We start from the raw sequence: 6,000 nt of genomic DNA, 5'->3' as shown, positions 1-6,000 counted from the left end.
GGTGGATGGGATGGCAAAGTGGTGCACGGTTTGACCAGATGGTGCATGGTTCTTCACGGTGGCGCAGGCTGCACCAAGATGGTGGATGGGATGGCAAAGTGGTGCATGGTTCTTCACGGTGGCGCAGGCTGCACGGTAGCGCAGGCTGCACTGTGGCGTTCTGCACGGTGGCGCATGCTGCACCAAGATGGTGGATGGGATGGCAATGTGGTGCACGGTTTGACCAGATGGTGCATGGTTCTGCACGGTGGCGCAGGCGGCACCAAGATGGTGGATGGAATGGCAAAGTGGTGCACGGTTTGACCAGATGGTGCATGGTTCTGCACGGTGGTGCATGCTGCACCATGGGATGGCAAAGTGGTGCACGGTTTGACCAGGTGGTGCATGGTTCTGCACGGTGGCGCATGCTGCACCAAGATGGTGGATGGGATGGCAATGTGGTGCACGGTTTGACCAGATGGTGCATGGTTCTGCACGGTGGCGCAGGCTGCACCAAGATGGTGGATGGGATGGCAAAGTGGTGCACGGTTTGACCAGATGGTGCATGGTTCTTCACGGTGGCGCAGGCTGCACCAAGATGGATGGGATGGCAAAGTGGTGCACGGTTTGGATGGGATGGCAAAGTGGTGCACGGTTTGACCAGGTGGTGCATGGTTCTTCACGGTGGCGCAGGCGGCACCAAGATGGTGGATGGGATGGCAAAGTGGTGCACGGTTTGACCAGGTGGTGCATGGTTCTGCACGGTGGCGCATGCTGCACCGAGATGTTGGATGGGGTGGCAAAGTGGTGCACGGTTTGACCAGATGGTGCATGGTTCTGCACGGTGGCGCAGGCGGCACCAAGATGGTGGATGGGATGGCAAAGTGGTGCACGGTTTGACCAGGTGGTGCATGGTTCTTCACGGTGGCGCAGGCTGCACCAAGATGGTGGATGGGATGGCAAAGTGGTGCATGGTTCTTCACGGTGGCGCAGGCTGCACGGTGGCGCAGGCTGCACTGTGGCGTTCTGCACGGTGGCGCATGCTGCACCAAGATGGTGGATGGGATGGCAATGTGGTGCACGGTTTGACCAGGTGGTGCATGGTTCTGCACGGTGGTGCATGCTGCACCAAGATGGTGGATGGGATGGCAATGTGGTGCACGGTTTGACCAGATGGTGCATGGTTCTGCACGGTGGTGCATGCTGCACCATGGGATGGCAAAGTGGTGCACGGTTTGACCAGGTGGTGCATGGTTCTGCACGGTGGCGCATGCTGCACCAAGATGGTGGATGGGATGGCAATGTGGTGCACGGTTTGACCAGATGGTGCATGGTTCTGCACGGTGGCGCAGGCTGCACCAAGATGGTGGATGGGATGGCAAAGTGGTGCACGGTTTGACCAGATGGTGCATGGTTCTTCACGGTGGCGCAGGCTGCACCAAGATGGATGGGATGGCAAAGTGGTGCACGGTTTGGATGGGATGGCAAAGTGGTGCACGGTTTGACCAGGTGGTGCATGGTTCTTCACGGTGGCGCAGGCGGCACCAAGATGGTGGATGGGATGGCAAAGTGGTGCACGGTTTGACCAGGTGGTGCATGGTTCTGCACGGTGGCGCATGCTGCACCGAGATGGTGGATGGGGTGGCAAAGTGGTGCACGGTTTGACCAGATGGTGCATGGTTCTGCACGGTGGCGCAGGCGGCACCAAGATGGTGGATGGGATGGCAAAGTGGTGCACGGTTTGACCAGATGGTGCATGGTTCTGCACGGTGGCGCATGCTGCACCAAGATGGTGGATGGGATGGCAAAGTGGTGCACGGTTTGACCAGATGGTGCATGGTTCTGCACGGTGGCGCAGGCTGCACCAAGATGGTGGATGGGATGGCAAAGTGGTGCACGGTTTGACCAGATGGTGCATGGTTCTGCACGGTGGCGCAGGCTGCACCAAGATGGTGGATGGGATGGCAAAGTGGTGCACGGTTTGACCAGATGGTGCATGGTTCTGCACGGTGGCGCATGCTGCACCAAGATGGTGGATGGGATGGCAATGTGGTGCACGGTTTGACCAGATGGTGCATGGTTCTGCACGGTGGCGCATGCTGCACCAAGATGGTGGATGGGATGGCAATGTGGTGCACGGTTTGACCAGATGGTGCATGGTTCTGCACGGTGGCGCATGCTGCACCAAGATGGTGGATGGGATGGCAAAGTGGTGCACGGTTTGACCAGATGGTGCATGGTTCTTCACGGTGGCGCAGGCTGCACCAAGATGGTGGATGGGATGGCAAAGTGGTGCACGGTTTGACCAGGTGGGGCATGGTTCGCACGGTGGCGCAGGCGGCACCAAGATGGTGGATGGGATGGCAAAGTGGTGCACGGTTTGACCAGGTGGTGCATGGTTCTTCACGGTGGCGCAGGCGGCACCAAGATGGTGGATGGGATGGCAAAGTGGTGCACGGTTTGACCAGGTGGTGCATGGTTCTGCACGGTGGCGCATGCTGCACCGAGATGGTGGATGGGGTGGCAAAGTGGTGCACGGTTTGACCAGATGGTGCATGGTTCTGCACGGTGGCGCAGGCTGCACCAAGATGGTGGATGGGATGGCAAAGTGGTGCACGGTTTGACCAGGTGGTGCATGGTTCTGCACGGTGGCGCATGCTGCACCAAGATGGTGGATGGGATGGCAATGTGGTGCACGGTTTGACCAGATGGTGCATGGTTCTGCACGGTGGCGCAGGCGGCACCAAGATGGTGGATGGGATGGCAAAGTGGTGCACGGTTTGACCAGGTGGTGCATGGTTCTGCACGGTGGCGCATGCTGCACCAAGATGGTGGATGGGATGGCAATGTGGTGCACGGTTTGACCAGATGGTGCATGGTTCTTCACGGTGGCGCATGCTGCACCGAGATGGTGGATGGGGTGGCAAAGTGGTGCACGGTTTGACCAGATGGTGCATGGTTCTGCACGGTGGCGCAGGCTGCACCAAGATGGTGGATGGGATGGCAAAGTGGTGCACGGTTTGACCAGATGGTGCATGGTTCTGCACGGTGGCGCATGCTGCACCAAGATGGTGGATGGGATGGCAAAGTGGTGCACGGTTTGACCAGATGGTGCATGGTTCTGCACGGTGGCGCATGCTGCACCAAGATGGTGGATGGGATGTGGTGCACGGTTTGACCAGATGGTGCATGGTTCTGCACGGTGGCGCATGCTGCACCAAGATGGTGGATGGGATGGCAATGTGGTGCACGGTTTGACCAGATGGTGCATGGTTCTTCACGGTGGCGCATGCTGCACCAAGATGGTGGATGGGATGGCAAAGTGGTGCACGGTTTGACCAGATGGTGCATGGTTCTGCACGGTGGCGCATGCTGCACCAAGATGGTGGATGGGATGGCAAAGTGGTGCACGGTTTGACCAGATGGTGCATGGTTCTTCACGGTGGCGCAGGCTGCACCAAGATGGTGGATGGGATGGCAAAGTGGTGCACGGTTTGACCAGATGGTGCATGGTTCTGCACGGTGGCGCAGGCGGCACCAAGATGGTGGATGGGATGGCAAAGTGGTGCACGGTTTGACCAGATGGTGCATGGTTCTGCACGGTGGCGCAGGCTGCACCAAGATGGTGGATGGGATGGCAAAGTGGTGCACGGTTTGACCAGATGGTGCATGGTTCTGCACGGTGGCGCATGCTGCACCAAGATGGTGGATGGGATGGCAAAGTGGTGCACGGTTTGACCAGATGGTGCATGGTTCTGCACGGTGGCGCAGGCTGCACCAAGATGGTGGATGGGATGGCAAAGTGGTGCACGGTTTGACCAGATGGTGCATGGTTCTGCACGGTGGCGCATGCTGCACCAAGATGGTGGATGGGATGGCAAAGTGGTGCACGGTTTGGATGGGATGGCAAAGTGGTGCACGGTTTGACCAGATGGTGCATGGTTCTGCACGGTGGCGCAGGCTGCACCAAGATGGTGGATGGGATGGCAAAGTGGTGCACGGTTTGACCAGATGGTGCATGGTTCTGCACGGTGGCGCATGCTGCACCAAGATGGTGGATGGGATGGCAATGTGGTGCACGGTTTGACCAGATGGTGCATGAGCCCTGCACGGTGGATGCTGCATGCGGGATGGGATGGCGCAAAGTGCACGGTTTTGATGGGGTGGCAAAGTGGTGCACGGTTTGACCAGATGGTGCATGGTTCTTCACGGTGGCGCAGGCTGCACCAAGATGGTGGATGGGATGGCAAAGTGGTGCACGGTTTGGATGGGATGGCAAAGTGGTGCACGGTTTGACCAGGGTGTGCATGGTTCTGCACGGTGGCGCATGCTGCACCAAGATGGTGGATGGGATGGCAATGTGGTGCACGGTTTGACCAGATGGTGCATGGTTCTGCACGGTGGCGCAGGCGGCACCAAGATGGTGGATGGGATGGCAAAGTGGTGCACGGTTTGACCAGGTGGTGCATGGTTCTGCACGGTGGCGCGGGCGGCACCAAGATGGTGTATGGGATGGCAAAGTGGTGCACGGTTTGACCAGGTGGTGCATGGTTCTGCACGGTGGCGCATGCTGCACCAAGATGGTGGATGGGATGGCAATGTGGTGCACGGTTTGACCAGATGGTGCATGGTTCTGCACGGTGGCGCAGGCTGCACCGAGATGTTGGCTTGACCAGGCAGTGCATGAAATAACCAAATTGAGCAAACCTTATCAAGATGGTGGATGGGGTGGCAAAGTGGTGTACGGATTGATGGGGTGGTGCATGAAGTGGCCAAATGGAGCAAATCGCCACAAGATGCTGGATGGGGTGGCAAATTGGCACACGGTTTGATCGGATGGTGCATGAAATGGCCGAATGGAGCAAACCGCACCAAGGTAGGGGCGGCTAAGTGGCGCACGACTTGACCATATGGTGTATGAAACAGCCGACTTGAGCAAACCACACCAACATGGTGGATGGGGTGGAGAAGTGGCGCACGGTTTGACCGTGTGGTGCATGAATTAGCCAAATCGAGAAAACCGCAACCAGAAGGTGGATGGACCTACAACGTGATGCACGGCTTGACCAGGTGTTGCTTAAATACTAAAATCGGGTAAACCGCACCATGATGGTGGATGGGGTGGCAAAGTGGTCCACGGTTTGAACGGATGGTACAAGAAGTGGCCGCATGAAGTATACCGCACCAAGATGGAGGAAGGGGTGCCAAAGTGGGGCACGGCTTGACCGGGTGGTGCATTAAATAGTAAAATTGAGCCAACCGTAGCAAGATGGTGGATGGACCTGCAATGTGGTGCACGGCTTGACCAGATGGTGCTTAAATAGTAAAATCGGGTAGACGGCACCAAGATGGTGGATGGGGTGGCAAAATGGTCCACGGTTTGAACGGATGGTACAAGAAGTGGCCGCATGACGTAAACCGCACCAAGATGGAGGAAGGGGTGGCAAAGTGGCGCACGGCTTGACCGGATGGTGCATGAGTAAGGGGTGGCAAAGTGGTACACGCGATGATTGGGTGGTGCACCAAGCTGCCAAATGTAGCAAACCGCACCAAGATGGAGGAAGGAGGTGGTAAAGTGGCGCACGGCTTGACCGGGTGGTGCATGAAGGGGCCTAATGGAGCGAACCGCACCAAGATGGAAGAAAGGGTGGCAAAGTGGCGTTTGGCTGGACCGGTGCATGAGGATGGAGCTTATCGCACCAAGATGGTGGATGGAGTGTCAACGTGGTGCACAGTTATATAAAGTGGTGCATGAAATGGCCAGACGGAGTTTATCGCACCAAGAAGGTGGATGGAGTGCAAAACGGTGGCGCACCAAGATGGAGGAAGGGGTGGCAAAGTGGCGCATGGCTTGACCGGGTATTGAATGTAATAGCAAATATGGTGGATGGGATAGAAAAATGGCACTCAGCTTGACCGGGGTGTGCATGAAATAGCCAAATCGCACTAAAATGGTGGATGAAGTGGCAAAGTGGTCCACGGTTTGAGCGGATAGTGCAAGAAATAACCAAATCGAGCAAA

The sequence above is a fragment of the Armigeres subalbatus genome, unplaced genomic scaffold (genome assembly GCF_024139115.2).
Source record: "Armigeres subalbatus isolate Guangzhou_Male unplaced genomic scaffold, GZ_Asu_2 Contig1862, whole genome shotgun sequence".
NCBI lineage: Eukaryota > Metazoa > Arthropoda > Insecta > Diptera > Culicidae > Armigeres > Armigeres subalbatus.
Note: the sequence above shows the minus strand (reverse complement) of the source record.